Source organism: Pogoniulus pusillus, chromosome 14 (assembly GCF_015220805.1).
Source record: "Pogoniulus pusillus isolate bPogPus1 chromosome 14, bPogPus1.pri, whole genome shotgun sequence".
Taxonomy (NCBI): domain Eukaryota; kingdom Metazoa; phylum Chordata; class Aves; order Piciformes; family Lybiidae; genus Pogoniulus; species Pogoniulus pusillus.
The window spans coordinates 12,594,150-12,619,561 of NC_087277.1; the positions used below are offsets into that span (position 1 = coordinate 12,594,150).

A 25,412-nucleotide genomic window follows, 5' to 3' on the forward strand; every position below is an offset into this window, starting at 1 on the left:
CACAGCCTCACTTGCTCCCTTTTTCTTTTACAGTAAGTTTGCCTTATAAAAAACATAGCCTAAACCAGGAACTTTTATACAGTTTATAAACAGATGAATTGTGAAACTGTGAAACTTGCATCACATATGAAAATGTACAGGTTTGTTGAATGAAAATAGGGTTGTAAATGACAAAAAAAAATGAGAAAGTTCATATTGGTGTTTTTTTTCTCTCATTGTATAAATCTGGCTGAGTTCTGTGGGATAAAGTCAAGTCTATACATACACAAATAGGAAATGTGCATATTAGAAAGACACATCAAAAGGCTTCTGCTTCACAGAAATTCTAGTAGGAGATCTGATTAGTTGCTTGATTATTCCCCAATTCACAGACATGAGTATTCCTGTCACAGAACTTCAATCAACATCTCCTTATGAATCTGTTGTTGCATCTTCAAGTGAACAAAGGAAGGAAGATAAACACATCAGCTGAAAGGAGTAAAAGTACATGACTGATTTATGGAAAGTGCAAGATGAAAACATGAAAGAAAGCAATGCACAGAAGGGGTTGCACAATTTGACAAAGTGCTTCCAGCTACCAGCAGCTACACAGGAACCACTGTGTTGTATTGCTCCATGTCAGGTATCTTTTACTTTCCCTTTTCAGTAATTCTAGTTAATTCTCTTTTGCTTCCTTGTTTACTTTGTTTTCTGATCTAACTGGGTTTGCCTCGTTTTTTAAGTCCTGATATAGATTCCAATATTTCTTTCACTTTTCCCATCTATTATTCCCTCTTTTATGAGGTTTTCAATAAAGCTAAGATTTATTTCTTCAGGTTGAGTATTTTTCAGAGAGGAAAAAGTAGCTTTTAAAAATGCCTTTTAAATGGCCATCTCATAGAATGGTTTAGGTTGGAAGGGACCTCAAAGATCATCCAGTTCCAACCCCCCCACCTTCCACTAGAACAGGTTGCTCAAGGCCTCATCTAACCTAGCTTTGAACACCTCCAGGGAGGGAGCAGCCACAACCTCCCTGGGCAACCCGTTCTGGTGTTTCACCACCCTCACTGTAAAGAATTTCTTTTTAACATATAGGCTAAATCTCCTCTCTGCCAGTTTAAACCCATTACCCCTCATCCTGTCATTACAATACATAATGAGGGCAAGACTTGATCTCAGCCATGTCTCTAGGCAAGCATTTAATAGAATTTCATAGAATCAGCCAGGTTGGAAGAGACCTCCAAGATCATCCAGTCCAACCTAGCACCCAGCCTCAGCCAGTCAATGAGACCATAGCACTAAATGCCTCAGCCAGGCTTTTTTTGAACACCTCCAGGGACAGTTGACTCCACCACCCCCTTGGGCAGCCCATTCCAATGGCAAATCACTCTTTCTGTGAAGAACTTCCTCCTAACATCCAGCCTATACCTCCCCCCAGCACAACTGGAGACTGTGTCCCCTTGTTCTGTTGCTGGTTGCCTGGCAGAAGAGACCAACCCCCACCTGGCTACAACTTCCTTTCAGGTAGTTGTAGACAGCAATGAGGTCTGACCCAGTGCATCCTGCTTCATTTAAACCCTGTGTCTGTAGATGAACAAGTAGAGATTTGAATATAAGACATCACTAGAACAGAAGTGGTGTATCAATTCTCGAAAACAAAAGAAAATATTTGCAAATCAAGTGTGTTTTAAATGTTCTAACAGAGTTACATTTTTTATGATCCAGGGAATTTGTTTACAAAAATGTGAGACCTACATGAATGACAGACCAATAAATCATGATCTGCCATTCTGCCTACATTAATTTCAGTACATTTGTTGTGCACAGGCACAGGATCAGACAGCTTCATGAAGAAATCAGTCTACTTTTTTTTTGGCATACTGAATATATTAATTAATATTAACTATTGCTTCTAATTATGGAATGTGAACTCTTTGGGGTAAATCACTGACTTGTAGAAATTGCTTCAACTGAAAAGTAGCTATGCAAGATAAACTTAGAAAAGAAGCTAGAAACATGCAAAAGATCTGGATGTGCTTTTATATCATACTTTTGTGCAAGATTATAACTTCAGTGGCAAGAAGTGTGACATGTCATCTGATTTCTTCAGACAGGTAACAGATGCAATGTTAGTTGATGGTTACCTTAAGTGTATAAACTGTCATTCTTTTAATTTCTGTGAAATGCAAAAAAAAGAGAGAGAGAAGCAGTGGATGTGAGGTGCAGTAAGGGAAAATTTGCATCAAAGCTAAAAACTCACCCCAGTCACGGTGCTGGACACTGGAACAACAACTCAGAGAAACTGTGAAACTCCACTCACTATGGATTTTATCTCACATTCTCTTTTAACCATTTCTAGCTGGAGAGGAGGCTGGGGCATGTGATTAGACTTTCTTTGTTTCTGCATCTTTCCTTCCTTCATTTTCCACTTCATGCTGTTTGTGGAAAGAGTGCCATGAGAAACCAATACACTCTGATGAGAAAAAGACTTGGAGCCATTCAGGTGCCCGTTGGTGGATGTTCTATGGTGCCAAGTTCAATACAGAGCTGTACATGAAGCTATCTTTTCTGTTAATAAAAACAGTCAAGATTATAGGGCCATAGAAAACCTCAGCATATCAGTATCACGCTGTCCCTATCTACACTGCTGGAAAAGACAGTTCTGCTCACACTGTGAAGAAAATTTCTTTCTTTTCTTCCTACTCTGTTCCACCTTTGAATAATGCACCAAATTTTCAAGTTCTCTTATTTCATAGTATGAATTACTGCCCCAGTAGGAAGTGAATTACAAATCCCAGCTCTGAGTTTCAAATTGCTTCCCAATAATGACAATCACAGAGAGATAAAGATAAAAACTATAAAGCTCTTTATGTAATTCCAAAGGTGTTCCATTCTATAGAATGATTTAAACAAATTGCTTGCATGGCTTACTCATTATTTAGCTTTGCTTTTGTCCTCCAAATACTCTAAACATGTCTTACTTCTTCCATTTATATATATATATATATATTTACAGTCTTGTAGGCTGCTTAACACAGAAGAAATAACCATGAAGAAAGACGTTGAGAGATTTACCAACAACACATAAATATTTATATGTACTTCACACTGGAAACTTTCCATTGAGTCCAAATACATGTATAATGCAGGCATTTACATATAGTTTTCATATGAAAGGCCCAACCTAGATGAGACAGTTCATTCTGACTTTCATTTAATATTCTGGGCTTTTCTTGTGTTGCCTTTGAAGATCTGGATTTGTCTTGGCCTTTTGTCTTTGCATATAGGGCTCAATCATAAAGATGCTTTAGAGCATCAACCTTCTACTTCAGGAGACCTGGTTCCATTCTTAATGTAGATCAAACACAGAGAGGTTAGTGATCTCATCATGCTCTCTAGTGGCTGCTTCTCTGCTGAGCAGCTACCATGCTTCAGGGAGGGCCAGCTCTGGAACAACAGTGATGCCACAAACCTTCGTGGCCTGAAACACAAAAGGGAGAACTGGAGGGTTATTCTGACTGGAATCCAATTATTCCTAAACCATGGCTTAATCTTTCCTCTCAAAGAACAAGAAAATATGACAAAGTAACCTGCTTAGCTGATGCAGAGTGAGTGGAGGACATCATCTAACTGGATTTATCAAAGGCTTTTGATACAGTTCCCCAGAGACTCCTCCCAGAGAAACTGATATGTTATGATCTATACCAGTGGTCTTCGTGGTAGGTGGGGAACTGGCTGACAGGCTGCACACAAAAAATGTCAACTTGTCACAAGTTGGGTCCCCCAGAGACTGATATTTGGCCCAATGCTATTTAATATCTTTATAAGTGATCTGGATGAGTGGATCAAGTGTCCTCTAATGAAGTTAGCTGATTACACCAAACTGAGTAAGTGGATGCTTGAAAGGGAGAGCCACCCAGCAGAAAGAGGTGGATAGACAAACCTAAGCTGAAAGAGTGAGATGCCAAAAGCTGATTTAATCAACAAATGTATCACCAGCAGAGGGAAATAAGTCATGATCTCAATCTGCTCAAGTCCTAGCTGGAATACCAGGTTTAACTTTGCTCCTCACTATATGAAAAGCTATGGACAGGCTGAAGAGTGTCCAGAGAATGGCTACAAAGATGTTCAAAGGTCTGGGAAACTGTCATATAAGGAAAAGCTGAGAGAAATGGGTTGGGTTTGCATTAAGACCTGAGTGGCAATGCAGATCAGAATTATTTTATAAATAAGAAAAAAATGCAGTGGAATCAAACTGAAATTCAGCAAAAACAAATTAATCACTCCTCTGATCATACCTCTAGCACAGTGCAAGTTAACTCCCATCATGAGGAAATGATAGTTTTACTTTCAGGGTTACCTCAGTGTAATGTTAAAATATCATGCCAACCACATGGAGTGACATCTTGGCAGAGCAATGTGTTTATGACTCTAGTCCTGGACAATGGCATGACCACATTTCTCCTACCTGCTGTAGCTGTCTATGCACACACTTTTAATTCTCAGACATGGATGCCCTTCAGCTCTCTACTCTTTACCATTTCCACTGCATGTGGCTGCTGTACTTCTTCAGTCAAATGCATCTGTTGACTTTCTTAACCCCACGGTGGGGGTAATACTGTGTGGGCTTAAGAGAGAAAAAAAAAGCAGTGTTTTCCATTTGTAGGATGTAGGTGGTCAAGAGAAACAAAAGCCCTTGTAGAAGTTTACACGAGATACACAGATGGCTTTGGGGGTGTGGCAGACTGTTGATGTTAAAAGGACGAAGGAAGCCAAAAAAGACTTGTGACAGATGCTTTCAAGCTATGGAGTATTTAAGGAAGGCTGCATTCACTTTATAAATGTTGGAAATGTTTCCTAACTAACTGCAAGTTTTTCTCCGTAGCTCTCTTCCCAAATAAATAAGACATGAGATGTTCCCTTCAAGGTGAAAAAGACATAGAGAAGCAATTACCAGTTTTAACTTTGAAACAACTTCAGGTGAAAGACACTTGAAGCTCATTCTCCAAGAGATCTAACACACAGACTGCTAAGGCCTAAAGGCAAAGCAGGGGAAGCTTCAACCACTTATAAAAATACCAATCCTGACTGGGGACAGAGATGTCTTCTAAAAATTCACTATGACTGACAAGAACAAATGCTTCAGAGGCCTAAAAGTGCATGAAATCTGAACTGATGGATGAAGATGGCTGACCACCAAGTAGGCTCGTTGGGTGGCTGTAGTTTTGAGACATGTTTCCTATGAAATGATTTTGTTCTGCATGAGCAGTTTAATAGGAAGAGCAGCTACTCATTTTCAGTTAGACTTAATGATAGTTGCAGAAGGGTTATCAAAGACCCAATTAAGAGCAGCTGCACTATGGGATCCTGCCTCAAGGTAGCTGATAAGATGGGATCCTATAAGGCAGCTGGAAATTTTGTTACCTTAGAAACTGGAATAAGGGCTTCATTAAACTATTAACGTGTCTGAAATTTAAGAAAAGACAATATTTCTGGCTATTAGCAAATGAGAATGAAGCTTCTCTTTTCTGAAACAGAGACAGTTTTAGTATTAAGTTGAGATTTTTTTTCCATATTCTCTCCCACAAATAGGGAAGGGCACCAAGGAAAAGACAAAAAAACAGACATTTTTTCTCTTTTAACTGACACAAACTAAATGTATTTTCTTCCATTCTCTCTCTTTGTATATACACACACACACACACACACATTTTTTCTGACTTCTGGCTTTTGCCTCTTTAGCCATCTTCCCTCTGTTCAGTTTGTCTGGTATAGACTCTTAGAACCTTGGCCACAGTGAGATTTTTCAGTCTCGCTGAAACTGCAGTCCTTTTTGGCTTTTGGCTGGGGTGATTCTTCTCCAGCAAAGCTTGAGAAGCAATTCTGCCTTGCAGAGTACTACATGCTGTGAAAAAAAGTAAACAATTTAAACCTTTGAACTCGTAAAAGAGCTTTGTTAAATCTGTGCTTAAGACTCTAGAAGGGAAGAAATGCTATAATAGACTCTCAAATACCTCCCTGAGCACAAGGGTATTCTTGGAGATAGCTTGGAACTGGATTTCTTGTTTGTTACTACAACTAAAATAACTCATCAGATTTTCCATTGTTGAAATTTAAATTCCCATAAATGAAGAGTTATCTGCAACTTTTCCTTTAAGGATCAGGTACTCAAAAACTTGGGCAAGTGAACTGTCTCTATCTGAAGACCCACTGACAAATCTAAAAGAGCTAAGAGTGACATAACAATATTAGTGTGCCAGATACACAAGAGTGAAATCTGCATTGAAAATAAAAATGGACAGAGAAGCATTTTTCTTCCTGAGAAACACTGGGCTGATCATCGACATAGAAGCCCAAGTATTTGCTTGGAAATATTTTCACAGCTTGATAGTGTCTTGCTTAAAACAGAGCCTGGGCTCTGTTTCTCTACCTAAGAGCAGACTTGGTGCATGAGTGTGCTGCCAGTGAGTCACCTGAAGATTTGTCATTCAGTTAGAGCACTGAGGAAAGGGACAATTCCAGTTTAGACTGTGCAGGATTACTGTTATGTTATCACTTGGGCAAACACCTCAAAATATTGTGCCTGAACCACTGGATTGCTGCATTGCTCACTGGTTATTTCTATTGCTTGCTTGCCTGCTGGATGCATGTTGACAAAAGCTAATTAGAGTGAACTATGTTATTTACACTGCTAGACTTTAAAAAGAGAAAGCTTACTGTATAATCTCTCCACCTCAAGTGTATTTGAGCAGAGATTACTTTAGGGGACCCGAAAGGATCCACCAGGACCAAACTCAGCAATTATTTCAACTTAGTCAAACACTCCTATCCCCTAAATGGCAGTCTGAAGTATTCCCATGCTGGTTACCTTATACTGATTTCTTTCTATATGGACCATACAAGTCTGGGCTACAGTTTGTTTAAGACCACTGAGTTTCACCTTAAATTTCAGTATGAGTAACATCTCTATCATCAATCAGATCTAGAAAAGGCCACAGATTTTCCTTTTTGTCCTTTCTAGCCCCTTCCATTTAAAGTTTAGAAACCATTTTCTCTCTCAGATCAACTTTTTGCTTCTGTTTTTGTGGTGTCTAATGATCTCTGCCAACATTAGTAAGAAGTGAATCAAGTCTGAGAAAGTTAAAATCTGTGCCATTTTTACACTGCAAAGGCAAAATGCTGCAATTCATATAATTTCTCTGATAAAAAAGAATCCCCAAAGAACATAATGATCTCTTTAGTCTTCACCAGGAGAAAGTTATGGTTAGCAACCCTAAGGTTTCGCTGAGGAAATTCTTGTGAGTGAAGGGAGTCAAGAAATATGAGAAGCTGATTCAGCCCCGCTTTGCAGACAGATCAAGTAGTGCTTCATGTCATGAAGTTCTATAACTTCAGCTGTGTCTCTTCAGTATATACCAGCAGGTGATATCAAACCCTACTGAAGATGATGGAGAGCTTTATTTTTTCCAGAAAGGTCTTTAATCAAATAATAGCACACATTTTTCAACAGGACCTTCACAAGGAGGCACAGAAACAAATGAAAGAGTCTGGAAAGATTTGGCAACTCTGGTGACACTACTTCTGTAGCCTCGGTGGAAAACCAGTTGGACACAAATAGCAAAGAACTGAAATCATATAAAGCAGTTTGGGATATTCCCATTCTCAGCCCACAGGTTCAGTCCCATATTCAAATGCCATAGATTGCACTCAGCACAAGGAATAGAGTCTGAGCAGGGAGGTAGGGACAAAACAATAATTTCCCTTCTTCATGCCTTCATTTTGCCAATCCAGATTTCTGTTCTAAATTTACTCTTTGCTGCGGAGGTTGTAACACAGAGTGACATATCCAAGGGAGGGAAAAAATCTGCCACCAAAAGTGTTCACGAGAGGGAAGCTAGGCTGATGAATAGGAATTTGCTCACATTTATGCTTTTGGCACTTTACTCTGGTGAGCTCAGTGTCACAGGAGCCTGTTTTAGCAGGTTCTCATATTCTGCATGATGCTATTAGGTGTGTGTAGGTGAGCAATTAGAACATTTTGGAAGCTTTTCCTATTGAGCTGTTGTAGAATCTGGTTTGCCACTTTTGTTGACTAACATTCAGATTATTTTTCTGAAGAAGGATTTGGTTTGCTTTAGTTGTTTGCTTATATATTAACATATTTGTCAGATTATGCAACCAATTCTGCAGCAGCTTTCAATGCACTGAGCACTGATTTGCATCAACAAGGTTAATAATTTAGTAGTGTTCATTTAGTTGTCCCAGAATGTTTGGTAGGTTTGATAAAGAAAATATTTTTGAGATATCTTGCTTGCCTTCTGCAGTCCTGGAGAGCTTCCTTTTAACCATGGACTGTGGCAGCTGACTGCAGAAAAGGATTGGGTAAGGCAAGAATCATGTGCAAAGTTGTGGAAACACTCCCTTTAACAAGTATATTATCTAAGTAGATAATATAAATTTTTAGATAGGTTTTGGAAACAGTCTAACAGATGCTTTATGCAACATGCTGTACCCTGAACCTTTGTATGATTGAAAAGGCACCTTTCCAGATGCATTAAAAAATGATTGGGTGGTACCATCCATTTGCTTCTTAAACTGTTAAGCTACAAACATTGTAGTAATATTTTCCTTCAAGTGTCTTCTGAGTGTGGATCCAGTTTAAGAAAGAAGTAACTTTAAAAAGTGTTTCCCTAACCAACACACACCAAAGACAGGGACAAAGCAAAAAGGCTGAATCAGGATCAGTTGTTATCTGGCTGCACCTGGAGGTGCAATGTGATTTTCAATCTGCTTGAACCATGCAAGAGTTTGAAGATAAGTCCACACACTTCCAGTTGTTGCACTCTGAACACTTGTATGTTCCTTGTATGTTCCTCTGCCTTGCTTGAGCATTTAGGCAAGTGCAATTTCCTATAGCCCCAAGAATTGGTCAGCATATTTATGTGTTTCGTTGTTGTTGTTTGGTTATTTGTTTTGTTTGGTTGATTGGTTTGGTATTTTTTCCTCAGTAGTTGTCCAGCTCTGACACAGCTGTGGAGTGAGATACATATTGTTGTTGGCAGCAGTGCAAGTTAGTGCTCCAGTGGCAGCCACTCCAAGAGAGAAACACCTTTGCAAGTTACGATGTTCAAGAAGCCAGAAGCCTGGAGAAAGTACTGCCTGGTGAGAGGGAAATGCAGCAAGCTGGGAGATGTGAGGACAACTGGAAAACTTAAAAAGAAACATCAATAGAGAAACATGAAGCTGATATTTGGAAAGCAAATTTCAAAGCTGTTTCCATCTGACTGATTGCACTGGAGCAAAGCAAATCGAGAGCAAGATGTTTCCAAAAGGTAATGAGACTTGCAAAGGCACAAAGCAGACCAGGGACACTGCCAGTTTGTTGGGAGTGCAAAGCTCTATCTGAAATGCCTGCCCAGGAGGAAGCAAGATAAGGAGACAGGGGTAATAAGAGGGTTAAATACACACATGCATAATTCCACTGTCAACTAGCAGTCATTGTCTTTCCAGAACTTCAATGCTAAAGGTACACAGATGTAGATTCCCCTGCTGACTAGACTCAGCCGGCTGGAAGTTAAAGAATGAAGCTATATTTACAGCTTAGCACAATTTACAAGCATATATACACACAAATATTTACAGTTATATACAAATTTAAAGTAATACAGAAACACAATGCCCCTCTCAGAAATCAGATTGCCAGAAGGCTCTCGACCCAAACCTCCTCCCTCCCCCTCCCTAGGAAGGTTAGGATTAAAAAAGGTTAGGTCACTTTAAAGAGTTAAGGCAAATAGAGCCACACAGACTGCTAGAGAGAAGGAGCAGAAGTGAGAGTTGAGAAGTGTGTGAGATGTGAGTGTCTTATCTATATTTTGACTAGTTGCATTTCTCAGCAGAAGAATGAGTGACATAGAGCACTGTTGTTTTTATTTTTCTTTTTCTCCCCACAGTTAAGGATTTAATTTCTCTCAGTAAAATATTCCAATTAGCCTCAAGCCAACATACCTGCCCAACAGCAGAGAAGGTAAATCTACATCTTTAGAGTGCAGGCTGTGCCTCAGAGTAGGGGATTGGACCCTCTGCTTCTCTGTATGTGAGATGTGAACCTACCTTTTCAAAAGATGTGAACTTAAGTCTATCCTGACTCAGAGCCACTTTGGAAATTGCAGCCTTTGTGTCTAAGCCCTTACCGAGCTTGACATTTGAACAGAAAGTTTCCCTTCGTATTTACAGCACAATGTGTCTGGTGCTGACTTCAAAGGCAGCAACAATGCAATGCTGATTTTGGAATTTGGGGTCCTTTGGAAGAGGAACTTCCATAGCAATTATGTTTCTATAGAAAAGAGTATGTTTGCCAGGCTATTTATCTCTGCTGACTGATGAAGAGCTTTGTATCAAACCTCTAAGTGTGGGAGGCAGGAAACTTAAAAATTGGTGAAAAGAATCCAAAATGCTACAAAACCTGATTTTGCTCTTATCTGGCATTTTGTTTGATGAATTTCTAAAGGAAAAAATCTAGGTATGCATAGATGTTTGGACAATGCCTATCATATTGAGGGTACTGTGAGGAGAGGGAAGGTAGGTAACAGATGGGGATAAGTGAAGCTTACACACACAAAAGAGAAATTGAATAGGGAATCATTGAAAGATAGGAGCTAACAAATGAAAAGGCATCACCAGGAGCTGCAGTGAAAACTGAGCTGTCAGTGACTTAGCATCTCAGTGCTATTGGGAAAGCTGCAAGTTTAGTTTATAATCTCAGGACTATAACTCAGACACTTTTCTTATGAGTATATAGAGAAAATCAGGAGGGATGCAAAGGGACCATGATATTATATTTCCTTTCCTTTCCTTTCCTTTCCTTTCCTTTCCTTTCCTTTCCTTTCCTTTCCTTTCCTTTCCTTTCCTTTCCTTTCCTTTCCTTTCCTTTCCTTTCCTTTCCTTTCCTTTCCTTTCCTTTCCTTTCCTTTCCTTTCCTTTCCTTTCCTTTCCTTTCCTTTCCTTTCCTTTCCTTTCCTTTCCTTTCCTTTCCTTTCCTTTCCTTTCCTTTCCTTTCCTTTCCTTTCCTTTCCTTTCCTTTCCTTTCCTTTCCTTTCCTTTCCTTTCCTTTCCTTTCCTTTCCTTTCCTTTCCTTTCCTTTCCTTTCCTGGAGGGCATTTTAAACTCATCATCAGGAACTCCACACATTGGCCCACTTCTCAGCCACCTGGCTTTGATCTGTATGTCTGTACCAAACTGGCACTTTTCCCCAGTAGAGGGCTATTGGGAAAATTTTGAAGGCATCTAATTTTCTGCCTAGTTGTCCCATCTCCTGGCTCTGATCATAGAATCACAGAATCATAGAATAAACCAGGTTGGAAGAGACCTCCAAGATCATCCAGTCCAACCTACCCCCAGCCCTATCCAGTCAACTAGACCATGGCACTAAATGCCTCATCCAGTCTTTTCTTGAACAACTCCAGGGACGGTGACTATGAACTCCTTTGTGCAGGGACTGGTCTTCTACATGCCAAAATAATCCTAAATCAAAAAAATACCTTCTAAATAGTCCTAAATCCCAGACTCAGGTCAGAGTCTACTACCATTCTTCACTTTCTGCATAGACCAGAGGAAGGACTTGTATAAAATGGGATAAAGGTTCCTTTAAATATATCTAAAAGCACAGTTCCCTGAAACCCTAAGTATTAGAAGCCAAAGAAGCAGAAGGGTATTTGTCCTCACAATGTGTCAGAGGCTGCTTTTGATTTATGATTGCACATCAAAACCATTTTTAAACAAAATTTGTCTCTGTGGTTTATGAGACTTTCTGTATTCCTCCACAGCACTAAAACTGCAGTAAATATACAAGTCCTTCTGTAGTCAGTAATACTGTTTTTGTGATGCTTGCCACATTTTACCAAGCACCATGAGAAATGAGTGCTCTGTGTTCAGCTGGTTTCCTACGTAGTGCCATTCTGGATTCCCTTCATTTAGCCCTTGTCCCTACTGAATTAAGGCAGTGATTCAGATACAGCTTCCCCAAAAGCCATCAGTTCACTGAGCCTCAAAAATTGCTGCAAGTCTACTGACCTTTAGAAACTACAAGGCAGAACAACAGTACTTGCCCCCTCCCTCAGCAGTGTGCACCAGGGATGAATCTGATGGGAAGTTTATGTTTTTTGGGTGGTTGTGGATCTTTTGTTTCTGTTTTTTTTTTTTTGGGGGGGGGGGGAGTGGGGATGGAGGGGGTTGAGATTTTGGTGTTTTTTTGTTTTGTTTTGTTTTGTTTTGTTTTGTTTTTTAATGTAGCAGTGTTCATAAATGTGAAGATTCATGTTTGTTGACTGGTGAAAAAAAATCAGTGTTAGCTCTGCAATTGACAGAGTAGCTGAGGATAAAACCTCTATTTTTAACTGCTTCTCCTTTTGCTGAAGTTTGGTGGTTTGTATTTTTGTCACTCAGTTTTCACTGAATAAGAGGTCAGCACATTCTGTTGACTCACTGTATCAGTGGCAAGAAGCAAGACTTACATTGCCCTTAAATTTTGCTGACTTACTGGAGTTGGGGAGGAGGACAGTGCTCATCCAGAAGGTACCCATGGAGACAGCCAAGCTTAGGGCAGAGAGGTTAGTTGAATGTTTTTATTTTGTTGTAATTTTTTCCCCAGTATTTCCAACCACATGGAGGGGATGTGTTTTGAAACCACCATGGTTAGACTGCAGTAAGGTTAGAGTGCAATAAGGTTAGACTCTTTGCAAAGCTGACATTGATTATAGAAAGTCATCATACGTCTCGCACCTGTGATGTGTTTTCAACTGAGCTTCTTCCTTGATATCCAGATTCTAACCTAGCATTAACTGTTCAGTTTTTGGTGTTTTAGATCTTGAGCCTGGGCCAGGTTACCCAGGAGGAGACACAGCATTTGGATGGGGACAGAGGCTCTATAATTTCCTGCCTTTTGGTCTCTGCAGGCTCCTTAGTTGGCATTTCCACTTCAGGATACAATTTTCTTAGTGGAATTGGCCTCCTTAGAAATAATACTGTGTTGTTCCGTGGCTTTCTTGACCTCATACAAAAATATTTGTGGTCTGTTGTCTTGACTGCTGTGCCTGCCTGAGGGAAAAGTTCTGGCTTTGAAAATTCAGCATTATGACAGCAAATGGGAAACCTAGCCAGGCTGTGAGAAGCAAATGCTCCAGACATAACCATATAGATGAATTTGTATCTGCAGAAACACACACTTGTCTGTTGCATGCCTATAGGTACAAATTGTATACACATTTCATTCATAATTTATGTATTGATATTCCTTTATATTGTACATGAATATGACTATCATTACATCTAAAAGGTTATAACCAGACGTGTAAATTATTTATGTATCTTACATATATATAAAATATAGCAAAAATAGGTTTCCATATAGCATGTATGTGCATCCCAGATCCCTCTTTTGGCCAGCCTAGACACCAACACAAGGAGCAATATACTTTTAACATGTACAACTGTAACTCTGCTAGCAACACAACAGGCTAGAGCATCGTGTCAGGAATGTGCCAGGAATATTCATTCATGCATCTTTAAGAAATGAAAGCACTCAGGTAGGGCTGATCTCACAAGAATTTCACCATCACAGTTGTGATGCTGGGAGTAGAACTGTTAAAAATGAATGCAGGAAAACACAGGTGTGTAATGGACAAGCTAGGTAGAAAGTAATTGGTTCTGAGATGGATGCCCACAGCTGCCTTCATAGTTACCACAAAGTAATGTGACTTCCCTATAACTTGGACCATGCTGTTTCTCCTGGTAGTAGCTTTGTTCAGTGTCACACTGCAGATGATGGCCTCTTTACCAGTAGTCTTGTTTATAGAGAAGTAAATGTGGGAAGTTAGTTATCCCCAGTCTGCAGGTAAAGCAGGACTTCCCATGCTTTTCTGTAGCTTAGAAACAAGAGGAAATACATGTTCCTGTGCTCACAAACAGGCACTGTCTCCTCTGCATCTGAGGCATGGACTGAGCTGACAGAAACAAGATGCTTTTGTATAGCTTTGTGAAGAGAGAAGAGTTTATGAATTATAACCTTTCAAAGAAGGAGATGACCCTCTAACTATAATATACTTTCTTCTATCCTCCCCCTCCATAGCATAGGGGTGCACAAATATTAAAGGTATTATGCAATTAGCAGCTCACAACACCCTTCTTCAAGTACTCCTCTCATATTTTGCTTAGGCATTAGTCTAAGTATCAATCTTTTGATTTATTTCATGTGACATCAAATATCATTTGAAGGAAGAGAGTTTGTGCAGTATTAATATCTAGGTTCTGACTGACTAGTAATTTCAAAGAGCTTTTAGAGTATCCACCTGAAGGCAGAAATGAACTCTCAGTTTCTAAAACTTATTCCCACTAAGTCAATCAGAGTTCAGAGCTCTCAGCTTGCTGCAGGCTGGCCCCTAATTCTGCAGTTTATCATTATCTGGCAATAGAAGGAGAGTTGAACAAGAAGTTCTCAGAAATTCTACTTTTGAATAAAACATTAGAAGTTATTCTTCTACACATTAAATAAATCAGATTTTTATTTCCTTCATCTGTGTAAAATTTTTCTGTTAACATCTGGCTTTGTATTTTTCTGCCAGACTATTTCAGTGCACCTATTATAAATATTTATGTGATAAGAAAAAAATGTTGGAACTCCTTCAAGGAAATTAGATGAGAATGTGTCCACACACTTCAAAAATAAATGCATAAAGTAAGTGTTCAAACTATGCTATTATTAAATCTCAGTACCCAGTGAGCTCAGTGAAAGATCGTTGTGGTGAGAATGGATTAATGTATCGTTACCTGGATGTGAATCCAAAATTAGATTCCATCAACAAAATAGGAGGTGTAAGAGATAAAGCAACACTCAAAGCAGGCTCTTGGGTGCATTTATAAATCTATTAGTAACCCACTTCACACATAATCTAGTTAATTTAAAAGACTAGACCTTGCATTTCATAAAATATAATCTCCAGAAGAAAAACCAAAAATCAGCCAAACAAAAAACCCCAAACATGATAATTTCTCAACTCAAACTGCCGCTTTAAAAAATTGTTTTGCATAACAAATTGCACACAGAAATTAATGGAATTGCTTAAAAGAACAGAACAAAGACAGTTCCAAAAAACAATCCCAAAAAACACCTCGTCCCAAAAATGCAGGTATGTGTGGACTGTTTTATGTAAATATCCTTAATCTTATGTACAATTCCACCTGTCTTAAAAAAAAACTTGGGAGTTGTCTCAGCAGAAAATAATGTAGCCCATAAATCATGTCTTTAATTATTTTTCTCTACCTACACTCTGTTCTCTGTAAATAAAACAAAGACAAATTTGGATTCAAAGAGCCAAAGTCGCCTTCAGATGTGGGGGTGCATCTCACTTAAATGTCAGGTAGAGTCAGGTGCTCTGATCAGAGGAAAGAATTTAGCACCATGATGAGAGAATCACTGGGGAGAGGAGGCTTGCGGGGGAAAAGGTCTGTGGGTATTTTTAAGGGAGTAATTTTTAAACCAGATTTGAAACTGAAAAACAATGAGAAGATCCTTCCATTTCAAAGAATTCTTCAGTGCTTACTTTTTTCTTGGTTTGGTTTGTTTGTTTGCATTAAACAAAAAAAATCTCATCAAGCTGAAGTGCCCCAGAAACACTTCAAGAAAGTCAAACCAGCATCAGTGAGGTCACTGGTGTTTCTATTCAGAAAGTAGATGATCCCTTCTCGATTGCTTGATTTCCTACTTACCTCTAAGATTATTTCTCTTGCCTCCAGCTTTGAACCCTATGGACATGTCATTTGATTTACATTTGACTCTGATACAAGCAGTAACACATTCTGTTTGGTTTAGCCTTCAGTATTCAAAATGAGGCTATCAAATGTCCAGCAAAGTGCACTGGAATTTGGTGTTTCTTGTATGCAGATATTCAATCCTGATTTAAAGAAATTCAGAAAGGTGAAGAGCTCACCTTTTCCCTGAATAAACAGTTCCAAAGGTTAATTATGAAAAACAAGCAAACATAAATCCAAAGCAAAACACAACAATCTGCATATCTTATTTCTGCCCTCATTGCATCTCACTTCAGCTTCTGTCCTTGGGATTTCCTTTTGCTACTCTTGAATGCCAGAGCTGTGTAGCATCAGAGATCTCTTTGCTCTGTGAGGTACTTGAGCACAGTGCTCAGGTGACTTCTTAATTGACTCCTCAAAGAAATAGTGGATAGAATTGCTTGGGTTACTCAAAACCCCAACATTTCCATAGCTATAGTCATTATAATTTATCCTCAACAGTGTTTTCTGAAGTATTTACACACTTTGCTTTTCCCATGGGTCTTCTTAAAGACAAAGTCTAGATCTGTCTATCTTAGTTTATGTAACACCACTATTTGGAAGTGAAATAATTCCTTCTTTCCTTCTTTCTGTATAAATCAGGAGACTTGCAGAAGAGTGTCAATTTCTTGTAGTCCCAGTGTCTCAAATTGGCAGAACATGTGAACATAACCCCTTACATAAGATGACAGCCAAGCAAGCATGAGGTTGATTTGTTGCAAATATAAAATGCCAGGGACATCCTCCATGTCAGAACACATTTTATGTAGAACACTGCAGAGAAGAATCAAAGAAAGCAAACCAATAGCATTACATAAAGCAAAGGTAAGGCTTGACTTTCAGATGCTTTAAAAAGAAGCTCACTGTATTGTTGTAGAAGAAAGTCTGTTTCTTTCTAGCTGTAACTTTGTTCCTTCTTCTGATGTGCACTTCAGACAGTGCTTTAGAGTTTCTTGTAAATAGATGTCTGCAGTGAGATGCTTGATGTGAGATTCATTTTGGCTGATTTTAAGTGTAATTAATGCAGGTCCATCTGAGCTTGTCACATAGGGACCACTTTGTAGTCAGTGGAAGAAATTAACATTCTTAGGGCACACCTAACCCCTTCTAGTCTGTTTACTGCAGGATAAGTGTCAATATCTCTCCACTTTACATTTTTGAATGTGGTCAGATGCTGTTGCTGGTTATTAGAGATTTGTGCTATAGTACATGGAGGTCATAGCCTCCCTGCATTGCCATTTAGCTTCTTACAATCTCATAAATAACAAACTCAGGTGAACAGCTACCTCATTCTCCTAGAGTGCTCCATCACTGAAGGCATCACACTTCCACATTAGTTCCCTGATTTGAGGATTCCAGATCAGAGTTGCTCTGGTATGACATTTTCTGACATTTATTGAGGAGCCTGAGGAAATGCCTATGTGGACATTTACTATTGTCACAGCAGCCTGTCTCCCTTGCCACCTGTGTCTATGTATGGTGAACAAATCAGTCAAGGCTGTTTCTCTCCTACATCTGTGGCCAAGGTCACTTTCTCAAGGTAGAGGTGTGGAAGACAAAATGCTACTCTTCACAACCATTGAAAGTTGGTCAAAACTATGAAGACATAATAATATGTGATCCTGGATTCTCCTGAAATAGCTTTAGGATCTACAGCTGGTTTTCATCATGTCAGATTATCCTGTAGAGCTGAATTTTGCATCCGTGCCATAGGACTTTGAAGTCTTTGCTCATTAGGAAAATAACCTGGGATTAAATTTGGTTTCTTCAAAATGCCAGAAGCTGGTTCTTTCTTGGTCTATGTGGACATTTGTTCTCCCCTTTACTACCTAAATAATACAGACCATATGTGATAGCCAAGCAAGTCACCTCCCTAAGTGTCCTTGCTCTGGATAGTAGTAATGGCTGGCTAATAAATCCTAAAAATAAAACTGGTTTTCATCCAGTATAGACTAATTATAAAGGTCACTAAATGTTTCCTTGCTGGAGTGTGAAATCAATGAAAAGCATAATCTGATATGACCTGGCAATTTGTCAGGTTTAGAAGAGCTTATGTGGGATAAGGACATAGCAATGTGGTGAGCAATGAAAATCCACAGGCTAAGAAACAAAGAGACACTATCTCCATGCCTGAAACAAAGAAAGGTGAGGTTGAAGAACATGTATAGTTACAAAATAGCTATTAGAGTTTTTCCTCCACTATCATGTTCTTTTTTATGTCTTATGACTCATGTTATAAGAGTAGTTAGAAGTGATGGACTAGGATCACTGAGACGGGTACTTTGCTTCTTGTCTGCTTTCCTCTGGATAATGGGTAGCTGGAGATTTACAAGCCAAAGAGATTTACCAGGAGGCTTCACAAATCCAAAGACTGTGAGAAGCTCTGGAAAAAAAAAACCTTAAAAATAGAGGAAATTCTTTGTCCTCCAGTGGTATGTACTCCAGCTGACTCATGAAAGCAAAGACACTGGTGAAACAATAGAAAAGTTACTCTTCCAAAGCTGACACCACACATTGGAATGGAGGTGTTCAGTTGGTAGCTGGGTTATGTGAACCAGAATTAAGTACTGCTTTTCACATAGTGGTCACCTATTGAAATTTGATGTAAACTATGAAACTGGTATGTTGACAACTTATTAAACTACCAGCCTGATCCACAGAGGTGTGTACACAGAGCAGGAATGCAAAATCTTTGCCACACAGTGATATTTAATGTATTTGTTGTCATTCATAGAGGACACAGGAAATCCAAGGCCTTGTCCTGGATGGGTGGTTAAATAACTGACTTTTTGGATGTTGGGAAAGAAACTAAGACACTTGATGAATTGAGTTTGGGGTAAGTTTTCTTCTTACCTAAATGTATCTTTCTCTAACACTATACATTTCAATTACAGGTTCATACTCTGCTTGACACTAGTTTTAGAAGTACCATACCATTCTGTTTACTGTGGCATAAAATAACATTTTGTAGAAGATTCATTTACATTTGACATTTCTGTTAATGCTCTAATTTCACCACTACAAAGCTAAGGAGATTAGTTTTGTGCTAAGGGGGTTTATTTAGAAGTGGGGTGACAACTGATAGACTGAGATTCTGTGGATTTGCTAATATGTTCTCTGTGAAATCTAACACAAAGCTTCTTGTTATCTTTGTTGGCCTTGGGCCCTCAGATGATGGGATACACAACATGCATCTGCTTTTTGTCTGGGTATTTTTAGGAGCAGAGCCAAGATGAATGTTTTGCAGGCTCCCAGACTGAAAGATCAGACATCATAAATTGTTTACATATTCATTTTCAAATACATCGAAAATGTCCCAGTAGAACTGTCCAACCACTTCCTGACCTCTTAGTGTGAAAAAGAAACCCAACAAACAGCAAACCAAACAACAAAAAGCACCATAAACCCCATGCCTTAGTCGAGCTCATGCATTTTCAATAGCAGCTTTAAAAAAGACAGTTCAGTGTACCAGCTCTCATGGCATTCCTCCAACACCATCTTTGTATTGTATGAAACGGGCAACTTCTGGTAAATTGGATGTAACACTGTGCAGCAACAGCCAGCACACAATGATTTTGAATAATAATACCAAGATATTACCTTGACAATATATGTTCCCTGACAGCTATCTACATTTCTTTTCAGGACTCTAATTCAGCATCATGTAACTGGGTTTGGTAATAAAACCGCAGAGAGATGATTAACGTTTAGAAGTTATTGTTTGAATATGAAAGAGACATGAACCTCCTTTTCAATTCCAGATTTAATTTGCATATTTAAATGCTTTTCTAGAATCACAGAAATGCAAATGACCTTCCATTGGGCCAAGAATAAAATAGAAGTAAATATATTAGTGAGGAATGCTGCTAAAACTAGAAACACTTACTGGAAATAAAAATGTGTAAGTTTTGTTAAATGAATCATTCTGAGATCCTTCCACTAATATTTTGTTTGCTAAAGTTAATTCACCATGATTGCATAATGCCACCTACCAGACAGAAGCCATTACATACCCCATCAAATTATTTATCTTTTATTTTACCATGTTTTGTAAATATGCCCAAGCACTTCACTGGAAGTGAGCATACTGGAAAAGAACTGTGGTGTGTGGCCATTACTGGTGTATGCAAATCTTGCTTTATGGAACGCTTCAAAAACCTTAACTGCACCCATAGGACACAAAGCCTCACTGGGAACAAACTTCTCTAAGAAACTGTGTTTGCATTCAAAAATACACTGCACTTTATGTTATCAATAAAGAGCTGTCTTTTGGAAAAGAATTAGTCTTATTTGACTGTAAACATACAGTACAGTTAAAGAGCATAAGTTACTTAGTACTGAATAATGGAAATAATTAATAGATAAAGGCTTAGTGCTTTTCTCATTACAGAAGTTTAATGAGAACTCTAATTTGCTTACACAGACAGATGCAATACAGTTGGAAGCCCAAGCTAGAACAATAAAAAATTGGTTTTTATCTGCCCAAAAAGAAGGGAAATGCTGATATTTTTCAGTGCAGTTCTATAATCAGTTGTTTTTGTGGCATTTTATCAGTTAATGATGTGGCAGGCATGTCAAATTGTACTGTATTTTAATGACTGAATGTGCTGATGGTCTTTTAAGAATAAAAAGTAGTTAAGCAAGAGGATCTGGCTATCTTTATCCTCTCTACAAAAACTGGGCCAATCACAGCATGAATGTCTCTACCTCAAAGCCCAGAGAAGAAGGAAAACCTGAGAACTTGTATTTATTTGTACTAAAAATTATGTAACAGTAATTCATATATAATTCCCATCCTGTTGCTACAGCTGGAAGAATATAAAGAGGCTTTACTGTAAATGAGAAATGGGGGTCTCATAGTGTAAGAAGAGATGGTTTAAGAAAGGTAATGTGTTCTTTTCTTTCATTGTTTAAAGCATCTCATAATGTGTATATCATTGAATTTTCTATTACAGCCCAGACTGTAAAAGCAAATCATGAAGTTAACAATAGATTCTTAAAGTGAAATTACATCAATTATACAGCAAGGAAAGCTTGAGTCTAAACCACAGAGACTTAATTCAATCAAGGTTTTCCAGAATTTATTTTATTTTTTTCTTTCTGAGTATGAGATCATGAAAACAATTTGTAGTGAATTGGCACTTCTAGAACAGCAGCATGAAGATGGAGGATAGGCAGATCGAGAACTAGCAATTAACTGGTCAGAGCCTCTGTTTGCATAGGACCCATACTCTTTGCATGAAACCAGTAGAAACAGGCCAACATACTTCCACTAGAAAGCCTGAACACTTCTAGAAGCTGCAGAAACACTTTATGGTATGTGGGACTTTCCAAGCTATATTTAATATATACAGATGTAATGTGTCATTCCAGTGTCATTCTGATAGGCCATTTCTGTCGTAAGGGAAAGTGCTAAAACACAAAGGAAAATACCTTCAGAGGATGCTAATTGTATCTTTGAAAGAGATCTTGTAAAAGCAAAGAGCTCAAAGTCTCAATTTACATTGTGACAGCAATAGACATTACACAGGGCAGGGCGCACAACTGGTTTCAAAGCAGCCAGAGGGAAGAAGTGGCTCCCTCAGCAAACAGCCCTTCCAATGCCAAATGTGAAACCTAGATATCATGGAGCACAAATGAGGAATGCAGAAAGATGCTGGCCCAGAATGAACTTCATCACAAGGACTTGTTCCAATCAAAACCAGGGAGCCATAGGGGCTGAATGACCACTGTGCAGACCTGAATGTTTATCTTTTCCTTGCCACTGATACTTCTTCATTTCAGACATCACAGGATCAAATGCAGCATTTATCCTCAGCTGCAGATGACCCAAATTTTTACTTTGGCCAGAGGAGAAGGCAATGCTGTGCTTTATTAGAACTTTCATTTTGAGACTTCAAAGTCCCTTAGAAACACCAATGAATTTAGTCTCATATTCTTTTCTGAGAGTGAAATTTACTCCTAACACGATTTGCTGATAGTTATTCAGGCAATAGCAACAATGAGGGTGAGAGGAGAGTGGTATTCACTGCAAAATGAAACACAAACAGCAGACAAATACTTCTCATGCCTAAGCAGTCACAAGAAGTGAAGCCTTGCATCTCTTTTTTATTTTCTGATTGTTTGGTTTGGTTGATTGGTGTTTTGTGTGTGTGTGAGGTTTTGTTTTGTCTCTAGACTTCAGAAAGCAGATCCCCATTCTCTGAAGCAGCCAGGGAGGCTGGGCTTTGCAGTTTCTCTCTCAGGATGAATGGGAAACAACACACTAAGAGTCAGTGTTATTGTGTGCTTTTCTCTGGTGCAGTGCCTTTTGCCTTTTTCTTTACATTACCTCCTAAAAGGATCTAAATCCATATCCATCCCTGCTCTGCAAACACAGACCTGTCAGCTGCCAGCTAAATGTGCTACTTCTTGGTAGGCATGGGGATCCCTCTGACCACTGCAGCTGTTACTGCCTGAGATTCTGCCAATACACAGAGGCTTCAAGTGATAGCCATCAAAAAAGACCAAGGTCACAACTTCATTCCATCCCTGAGTCTACTTTCTACCCGTGTCCATGTGAGGCTCACAAACAGAGCATGAATGAGCACAGATGAGTATCCAAAGCTGCACCCACTGCAGATGCTAATATCAAACTTTTACATGAAAGGAGACCTTATAGCAGCCTTCCAGTAGCTGAAGGGGGCCTACAAAAAGTCTGGGGACTATTTGCAAGGGCGTACAGAAAAAGGATAAGGGGCAGTCATTTTAAACTACAGAAGGGTAGATTTAAACTGGACATTAAGAAGCAATCCTTTGCTATGAGGGTGCTGGAACTCTGGAACAGGTTATGCAGGGCAGGGGGGGTCCTATCCCTAGAGACATTCAAGGTCAGACTTAATGGCACTCTGATCTAGTTGGAGATGTCCCTGCTTACTGAAGGGCTGCTGGACTAAATAACCTTTAGAGGTCCCATCCAAGTAGTGCATTCTATGTTTCTAAATTCCCCTTGAATCCCAATGACAAAATAAATCCTTTGACCTTGTCTGAAAACAAATGAACAGCAGCACATCTCTCAAATGGCTTCTCTGTATACGAGAAACAATGCTTAATTGTTTTCAGTGCAAACCAGAGCAATTTATTTTTATATACATTTTATATTTTTGAGGATCTGTGTGTGGCAGTAGTACTTGATATGAGTAGCTGCTGGTCTGAGTGGAGAGACTCCCTTGCTCCCAATAGTCTCTCCATCAGACCCATGAAAACACACTTAACAATTTATTCAGAGTAATGTGAATGTTATCTCTGAGTACAGCTGTTGCATTTGACCATGTACTATCAATCATGGAGATATAAAGTATGAAAAAGACTGACACCTACAATGCCTTTCATGTTCTTTGTAAAGCCTGTCATTCCTCTAAAGACTTCACCACTCAGGTAGCCTGAGTGGCACAGGCTCAGCATCAGCTCTTGGTCTGAAATCATTGCTGCCACTCCCAACTGGGCACAGATGAAAAGCAGTAATTAACTTGATTAGCCACACAACTGAGAAATAAGGCCATTTATGTCAGGGTACCTAAGTAATCATAAAAGACTTTGTGTCCCTGTCATCTAAGAAATTTATCTATGTTCAGATGAGATGGAGTTTTCAAATTATGTAGCATCATGAGTTATGATGGCTCTGCCCAGCTGTGATAGGAGTCTTTTTCTCTCCTTCTCTTCCTTGCCACTGCTTTCTATCACACAGAATTTATCATTGGTTACTCCCCCATTACATCCCATATTGAGCATACTGCTCTGACCTGTCTTAATGCACACAAAATAACAAGATGCTGTTTGATTTGCTGTGTTTTAGAGCAGCTGCTGGGCAGAGATCCACCATGATGCTAAGCAGCAGTTAAAATGAGACTGACGACTACATAGTCAGAAAAACCCTCCCAAAGAAGCACACAAAAAGTGTACCAAAAATGAGGGTGTAAACGTGGGGCCAAGCATGGAGAGTATTTCTTTTAACTTTATTTTTACTCAGGCAAACTCATTCATTGAGCTATTTGGAGTAGCAGCTTTTAGCCTCTCATCAAATGTCATGTTTCCTTCTTCAGATGATTTCATATTAAAAAAAAAAAAAACTATGAGCTTTCATAACAGAGATTTATTTCTTGACAACAGGAAGCAGCCCCCGAATACCACCTGCAACATTCAGATTTTTGCAATTAAAAAACCTATCCCTAGATAAAAAAAAAATAGCAAATCACAGATCTGCTAATCTGCATCATTTAACTCCTGTCTGTACAAGAGCTCTGATCAATAATTTGCAATAAATTTGTGAAGGAATGCTCTGGGAATGCTTTCTATTCTTAGAATCAACCAGGTTGGAAGAGACTTCCAAGATCATCCAGTCCAACCTAGCACCCAGCCCTATCCAGTCAACTAGACCATGGCACTGAGTGCCTCATCCAGGCTTTTCTTGAACACCTCCAGGGATGGTGACTCCACCACCTCCCTGGGCAGCCCATTCCAATGCCAATCACTCTCTCTGCCAACAACTTCCTCCTAACATCCAGCCTAGACTTCCCCCAGCACAACTTGAGACTGTGTCCCCTTGTTCCATTGATGGTTGCCTGGGAGAAGAGGCCACCCCCACCTGGCTACAACCTCCTTTCAGGTAGTTGTAGACAGCAATGAGGTCACTCCTGAGCCTCCTCTTCTGCAGGCTGCACACCCCCAGCTCCCTCAGCCTCTCCTCATAGGATTTGTGCTCCAGGCCTCTCACCAGCTTTGTTGCCCTTCTCTGGACACGTTCCAGCACCTGAACATCTCTCTTCAATTGAGAAGCCCAGAACTGGACACAGTACTCAAGGTGTGACCTGAGCAGTGCTGAGTACATGGGCAGAATAACTTCCCTTGGTCACCCTTATTTTAGCTAATTTTTGATGCACAGAGTATTCCCGTGCAGTTTGTGCTGAGGAAATCTCTTCTTTCTTTTATTTTGGGTATTCATTCCCCTCCTTCCAAAGTGAAAGGTAACCTCTGGGCTTGTGGCATTTTCAGGAATAAATGGAAAACTGTCTGTCTTTACTGTCAGCTTCAGACTTCCAGGGAGAGGGATTCTATGGCCCTTTCTTTACTCATGGGTAGAGAATCACTTTCTGTTCTGCACAGGTGAAGCAGCATAATAGCAGAATAATTTGTTAAGAACTGCATGGAACAACTGTACAAAGCTGTTACTACTACAATAGATTTCTTTAGGAGACATTTTAACTTTCTTGAGCAAAGATGCTCAGACTAGCTTCCTGTACATCAGAGGTACACCACATTGCTGCCATTCATACTAGCACACAGAAAATGGAGTGTGAATTGGAAATGTTTAGAAGTACTTAGCTTCACTGCCCTCAGCAAATGTGTAGAAGTAGAGGACCAGGCATTTTTCCTTAATGTGGCTGCCTCATTACCATGCACCATCCTCACTGTTTTTGTTAATGCAACTGTTAGTGGTATGAAGGAGAGCATAAGATCCAGCAGGTAGGGAGTACCAGCACTGTCTTCTGTATTTTTGTGGCTTTGACCAAAATAAAAAAGCCTATTCACTTCTGAGCTGTATTCTCTAAAAGTAT

General features: G+C 39.3%; 1 long non-coding RNA gene across 1 annotated transcript in view; it reads left to right on the plus strand.

Annotated features, from left to right (window-relative positions):
- Nucleotides 1–452: 452 nt before the first annotated feature.
- The window catches only part of LOC135181048 (uncharacterized), a 45,877-nt gene continuing 20,917 nt past the window's right edge, over nt 453–25,412 (plus strand). The window contains exon 1 of the long non-coding RNA XR_010304678.1: nt 453–622. This is a non-coding gene — a long non-coding RNA (uncharacterized LOC135181048). The remainder of the gene's footprint in view (nt 623–25,412) is intronic.